This window comes from Chamaea fasciata, unplaced genomic scaffold (genome assembly GCF_029207755.1).
Source record: "Chamaea fasciata isolate MVZ Bird 193981 ecotype frontalis unplaced genomic scaffold, bChaFas1.0.hap1 SCAF_8, whole genome shotgun sequence".
NCBI lineage: Eukaryota > Metazoa > Chordata > Aves > Passeriformes > Sylviidae > Chamaea > Chamaea fasciata.
Window position 1 is genome coordinate 18,215,347 of NW_027094093.1, and position 7,503 is coordinate 18,222,849.

General features: G+C 36.1%; 1 long non-coding RNA gene across 1 annotated transcript; it reads left to right on the plus strand.

Annotated features, from left to right (window-relative positions):
• The first annotated feature begins 4,195 nt into the window (after nt 1-4,195).
• Nucleotides 4,196-6,132, plus strand: LOC136293036 (uncharacterized). The gene is made up of 3 exons (XR_010722070.1): nt 4,196-4,237; nt 5,040-5,191; nt 6,073-6,132. It is a non-coding gene; the product is annotated as an uncharacterized lncRNA (long non-coding RNA).
• The last annotated feature ends 1,371 nt before the right edge of the window (nt 6,133-7,503 follow it).

The following is a 7,503-nucleotide window of genomic DNA, read 5'->3' on the forward strand; positions in this document are numbered from 1 at the left end:
TAACAAGTGTCTGTTTATTTCAAGCAGTCATTACTTTTTTTTTTTTCTTCACTTTTTACTTAAAGATGCAATGGATTTCTATGGCCAGGGTCTCAAAATAATTAAATGGGTTTGTCGTGATTGTTGTTCTTGACGCAAAAGGACTGAAGTATACCTGGAGCTTATAGACCTGTCTTGGGTTTTGATATTATTTTGTGATACTTAAACAGAAAAGTGCAAATGTTAACTTCTGGACCTATAAGCATGTAAATCCTCACAATTTCATAAAATGTTTCATTTTCGTTGTAGTTCACTAGTCCCACCTATTTTTAATAACCAATTAATGTGGAAAATGAAGGATGATGTCTTCTCCTCCCTCCAAAATGAGTCCTCTGGTAGGCATGTGAGTCTATGATACAAGAATACTGTCTTTCCTCCTTCTAGCAGCCTGATCTGAATAACTGAATGAATAAATCTTGAGATAGTCCTGGGGTATATATTGTTCTTTTTCCATGTAACAACTCTCTTTTTCTAATGTGTGTCTGCCATTAATTAAAATGTTCATATTTTTAAAATTCAGGTCTGTTCAGAGAACAAGCAAAGTAATGAAGTATATTGTTATATTGCCCAACTGATTTGCTTATGCTAGACATAAACTGTTTTTAGGACAATCTTCCAGATGCTGTAGAAGAACAGGCTGGACTCCAGAGCATAATATGAGGAAGGATCAAGCATTAGCCTGAAATTCCTTACAGAGTCTACAAAGGACTAAAATATTACAGTTTGCTTGGTCTGGTGTTTTGTTGGTTTGGTTTTGCCTTTTTTTAAGGAGCTGCAACTTCCCCCATCTTCTAATTGTATATCACCAGAGGTGACATACTGTGTATGGCAAAAGAGGCAAGTGAGTCAGAATCTCAATGCCAAATCCTCTGAGAGATTGAAATCTCCTGTCTGAATATAAGTGGAATGGTAAGGAGAAAGTAGTCGCTCTCAGAATCCAAATGTGTGTGCTTCAAGTGATAAAGCACCTCAAGAACTACTTCTTGAATCAATCTTTTGCTATTTGTTATCATCTAAATCCTAAGAATCCTGTTTGCAGAAAATTGGACTTTGAACACAGTTTGTTTCTTGTATTAACTTTAGCAGTGAGTGTGAAGGTGATTCACTGTTCTTACCTACCTAAAGATAATATGAGTGTGATGAAATAGGGTTAAAAATTGTCATGAGATTTGATAAGCACTCATACATTTTATCTGACTTGGGGCATTGAATCCATGGAAACATTGGCTTTAACACATCATTTTCTCATTCACAAAATTAAGTAATTACATCCTGGGAGAAATGCACTGGCATTGAATATACAGTATCCAGACTATGCCACTACAGGTAGCAGATTGAGTTTAACTAGCCATATGGATTGTAATTGTCTAAGTATGATTAATTCATAATGTTTGTTAATTTTATGCCTTATATTATGGTTTGTTACTATAATGTCAGTATTGTCTCTTTTTTTTTGTTTCTTTTTAATCTAGGTTTTGATGAGAGCCCTCAAGGGATTTTAATCTTATTATGACACTCACTAATGATGTCCTTATATTCCGGGGTCTCATCAATAGCTTGTTCCCCTTGCTGGAAGTTTCATAGAAAAGGGTTCTGAAGTTAGAACAGATGGTGCATCAGTCCATTGCAGAACTCTGTTTTCAGCCAGAGGAAAACTTTATACTGAAGGTGGAAATAATGGTTTTCTGCTTAGCTTATTGTAAATTCTAAATGGGGTGATTGAAGACTATAATGATCACTGCTGTTTGATGCCTATGAGTTTCAACATCTGGCTAATGCCTTTACTAGCCATAGCAGTAAGAAAAGGCACTGTAGACTTTTCTGCTTCTTTCTCTTAAACAGATTAGTGTGTATGTATATTTGTACCTACACAAAAATACGTAAGCTTGCATGTGACAGCGTGTGTATATGCTTCATACACGTAAATCACTGTCTATATTTAGATCCCATTTGCACAATACTAAAATGGAATATTGCATAATAACATTTCAATGCCAACACCAAGCTTTCTATTTTTAATACCCCAATTTGATTTCCACTTTAACAATTGAAATTATTTGAGTTGACCTCCTTATCTACTCTTGCCTACAGATCCAAGCCATGAACCCAAAGTAAATTAGCAAATATATCTTTGCTTCTTATTGCTCTCCAAGAAAACATTAGTGGGACTCACAGAGATGGTCTTTGTAAAGGAAGCTGGAAATCATTTTCTTCAAAGTGATGGACATCATTGCTCCAACATTTGTCGTACTTGATTTTTCAGAAGGTCGTTCAACAAATCACCATAGCCACTAGTCTGTTTTGTCATTACATTATAATTGCCTTGATGGAATATTGTTAACTGGAATTGTGATTTAAAAATAATGTTTTCATGGGGAAGTTAAAAAGTTATTTCTCTACTTATGTTGTTCCTTTGCTTGGTTGTACTTCAATTTAGATAATGAAAACAGTTTAGGAAATTTCATTTTAGAAATGCAGGTGGTATTGTCTAAACTTCTTCAGCAACTTGGCCTGGTATTCTTGAAATAAATTGCCAAAATCTCTAACAGCATTGTACTTCTGTTGTTTTCGGGTTTCTAACAGTCTAGCTATAATTTTTTAAAAATGTGGAAAGACTTACTGAACTTTAGGCACATCCTTTGAATGCTTTGAATTCAACGGAACCTTAATCACAGGCTTAAGATGTTATTCTGAATTTGGGCTGAAACACTAACCAAAACACAAACAAAAACCAGCGGTCTGGTCACTGTTTAACATTGTTATTGGGTTTTGCCCCTGAAGACGTGACGCTTTGTAGATTTTTGCCACAGTTGTCTATCCAATTAATTACTCAGGCCAGGCTTATAAAGCACCTGTTGATAAAAATAATGGTCAAATCACTAAGGTTTTGAAATAACTATGGGGAAATTTAAAATTATTTTTCTGTATTTCTTCATTCTTTTCAAATTGGCAGTGTATTTGTAACTAATGCTGCCTTGTGTCAGCCACGAGAGGGTATAAAGATGTATGCAAGTGATTTATCTATATGATGAGATGGAATAGGAGGTGGTTGACACTGTCTTGGCGATCAAATGACAATCCTGTTGACAAAATAAAAAATATCAATGATCACAGAACTGTGATTCCTTTTCGTTGCTAATATTTTTTCTTCTTTTTTTTTTCTTACAGTGTGAGTTGCAAGGCATCTTCCTGTAGACATCAATTAATTGATTTAATTTCTGTATAATCAAGTTTTAAATTGGACTGATACTTTTCCTTCTCTTATTTTCCTCACAGATGTAGTGAAATTCGTAACAACACCCACAAAGTTAGGTTTGATGTATTAATTTCCTTTGCAGGGAACCAGTAATAGTGGCATCAAATGCCCATTCTTCAGTAAAATAAAAACACTCTACCTCTTTCAACGTGTTAAGCTCCCTAAATATACTTTAATGTGATTTATATGTAATCCTGTAATGACCAAGATGCAGAAAATATAAATCAATACAGAGTAAAGCACCTATGATTTGGTGAGTGGCCTTTCTGCTCAGCGCTTTTCTACAGTGCTGGTTAGTTATGCCTTTGTGCCTTCCTCAACATGGCTGGTTTGTCTCACATGGTGACTGCAATGACAGAGATAATTAGCAGAGTTGCAAAGGTTTTTAATTACTTTATATCAGTTTTACAGAATCCTAAGTAATTGGCAAATTGAACTTAGCTCTCTCAGCTTCTTAATGGGATGGAAAGTAATCAAAGAAGAGTCTCTAAAGTACTGGGAAATGGCCAGTGCTACAAATATGAATGGAACAGCAGCCAGCACTGTTTTGAGTAGCTAGATCAGCTAAACATCCATTTGGTACACCATTCTCAGAAGTGTATTCTCAAAATACCAGGGCAAGTTGCAGAACAAGGCCATGCTAGACACCTCCTAGAGTCCGCTGTTCCAGTAACAGAGCACATGGGGAAAGAGAAGGAGATAGAAATTTGCAGCATGGTAGGGCTTAGTAGGGGTTTCAAGTCCTTGACCTGTTGACTGTTTCCTCTTCTTTTTTTTAACTTTTTTTTTTTTTTTTTTTTTTTTTTTTTTTTTTTTACCACTGCTTCATTACTCTAACATCTGAAAGGCATATGAGGCCTGCTCCCCACCAGGCATACAGCTCGCCCTTCTGTCTGCAATCCTGTCTTGCTTATTCATGCTTCCAGTTATAGAAACGCTAAGGTATGTTTTATTTTGCAGGTACTTCCTGGGATAAAAAAAAGGAGATGCATTTAATGATTGCTTCTGAGGGCTTTCATTTGGTCTAGGGTGAAAGCTCTAAGGATCAACCGAGGTCTGAGCCAAGCTTATCTCCGTAGGGTATCCATCAGTTCTTCTAAGCCAGATCTTGCAGTATGATTGCAGACCCTCTCTGGAGCATGGGTTTACTATACTGAGTCCTATTAGCATGCATGGCTGTGCTATATTTTAAGATCAGAGCGTGTCATTGAAATTGCAGTAGGGATGTCTGTCTTATGTCAGGAAGATGTAAGTATTAGGGTAGTTAAGTTCTGTCTTTCTGTGTGCTTAAAACATCCAGATTCCTTTTTAGCTCATGTCTTGGATAAAAAAAGAGCACTGCTGCAAAGAGCAGGGTTGGGAAAAAACTGATTTGAGGGGACTGTGTACACTTCATGATAATATAAGTTAGGAACATCTGAAAATGTCATATAACACTAGCCCAACCTTGTCTAGAGAAATAAAGTGATAATTTGAGAATTTCCACTTCTATATTATCAGGTCTTTTTGAAGTAGCCTAATTTAAACATTTCCCACGAAGATAGTTCTTATTTGTCTTCTTATTCCTTCTCTTTCTCTTAAATATTCCAGAATAGTTATTTCAGGTGGGGAATTCTTTATATACATCTGGGGATTTCTTAAAGGTTTTTTAGTGCTACAGAGATGTTTATAAAATATATGCCTGAGTCAGGTTATCAGTTATCTTTAATTTTAAAATCTTGTGACTCTAATTTCTTACACCTAGAAGCACTGCCAGCTGTGACGCTATCTTTCACAGAATCACAGAATATATTGAGTTGGAAGAGACCCACAAGGATCATTGAGTCCAACTCCTGGCCCTGCACAGGACCAAGAATCACACCATATGCCCAAAACGCTGAAATGAGGAAAAGTCAGGTAAAAGAAATTATATTTTCAAATGCACTCCGTAAACACCTGCTTTGTTTGCTTGGGCTTTTGAAGGGAAATATTTTTGTGAAACAATATGTGTATTGAAGTTCAATACTTCAAAAGCATATGCAGCATAACGAAAAGAAAAACAGATTCTATGAATTGCGGTGTGAACCCCAGGTAAGCTGAGTAAAATTGGTGTATTTTGCAATTCCTTTTGGCTGGGATTTTTGCTCATTGTTGGGTTTGGGTTCTGAGATTTTTTTGTAGATTAGATAAAGCGTAATGTTATCTATATTTTAAAGTCTTATCTTAAAATATTATTTTAGGGGATATGTTTTCCTTCTTTGTTTATTTGCATTTTCTCTGCTTTTCATATAGACAGCAGTCCATACTTTTTTAAATTTATCATTCTCCTTATTTTGCTCCTTTATTTGTTAAGCCTAAACCATTTTAAACCAGTACCAGCAACAGAAAAATTCCATTAGAATATACTTCAGGCATTGCAAGTTCAATACTTACCTTCTAAATTTTTTAATGCTTATTTTTCTATTTATATTTTCTGCATATGAAATGATCAGAAGCCAGAAACTTATTTCTGACTTATAGCCAGATAAAGAGAAAATGAAGCTATGCTTTGGCGTTGTCCTTGTTGTTAGAGGCTAAAGCTAATGTCATTGTGAAGCCACATTAGCCTTAAAACTCTGAATACTGCGAACAGTTGGTCTTCATCCTTCAGTAGAGGAGTTGGAAGTCTCTAAGATATCTTCAAGTAAAATAGGATAAATGAATGACTAACATTCTACATAGCTATGGCTAAAGGAAATCAAATTTGAAAGTTCAGCTGAAAGTTTACAACACAGTGCAAAAAAAATTGTTTTCAACAGGTATAAAAAACCTCAGTCTGCCACAGCCCATGATAGCCCAAAATAGATTGTGCTTGGTGGAGATATTGGCTGTATTCAACTGAATCAGTGAACTGTCATGGACAATAATGAGGTCAGTGAATTATTGCTATTACTTCTGTATTACTATTACTCCTGTGCAGTTTACACTTTACATCAGTTTCAGAAATGCCTTTAATAAAATTGGTGTAATCAAAATAAGTGTAATCATGATCAGAATGTAATACATGAATAACCACACATACAAAAATGATACATATCATACTATATAAGCAATTGTCCAATACAGAGCAATCAAATTCACAGCTCAAAAGCCTTCACTTGTATGGTGGATCTCAAAATGGGAATTCTTCTCTCTCTACATATATGTTTGGTGTTTTCTGTGAGGTGCCTGTCATTTTAACAAAAGTGACATGCAGAGTAAAGTGGAAAGGTCCTGTTTCAACCTGGGAAGAGGGTGGGGCAGACAGATGAATTGTTCCGTATTTTCTATGAAATCTTAATTGATTAGACGATCACCTTTATTCACCACAGAAAGACTTCTTTCTTTATGATGGATACAACAGCAGGAGAGCAAACTGTTGGAATTGATATACTTTGTTGCTTATCTGAAAGGAGATTTTTTGCCCTAATTTTGCACAATAGTAGAAACTTCCTTTAAATCCCATTTTCCTAACCAGCGCCTAGAATAGCTCTTGTTGTTAGATTCTAAGGACTCTATTGTGGCTTTTAAGCCAGAGCCCGCAGTAGGGGTTGTGGAGGGATGCACCGCCCCCAAGAAACTCCTAGAGGGTTTGTACTTGAGGACAAATCTGATGATAGAATTTAAAAATGGAACAGACCATTGTAGATCATCCAGTCCTCCTATCTGCCAGCACAGGATTTTCCCTCCCAGATATTCTTAATGCATTGTTCAATGTAAAAGTCTCAACTCTGGGAGTTTCCAAAGCTTTGCTTGGAAAATTTTTGCCTCCTTTTTTCCCTCAGAAGTAGGAGGACACAGCAGCAGCCATGACCATATCTTTTAATATATATCTGTGTGTACTTTGGACTGGCTTCTGCCTGCTGGCTGGTGTGAATAGGGGGCAGATGGATACGACATTTCTCTTTACTGTCTCCAGATGACTTAAAAGTACCACGTGATCCCTGTGCCCTAGGAGGAGATTTGGAACTGCCTTAAACCATCACCTGTCCTTTAATGAATGTCTCAGATTTTGTAAAGTGTGATCTAAAGTGTAATTGCTCTGTTCTGTAATGTGGTGCAGTTAATTTGTGTTTCAGTCAGAAAATGTTGTCCTAATTTTCTGGGTGGTGATTACTCTCCCAACCAGTGAAATTGGCTTGAATGTTCCAGTGCATTTTGTTTACTGTTTAAAGACTGATAAAGCTTTCCAGTATTATTTCCTTTTTGGA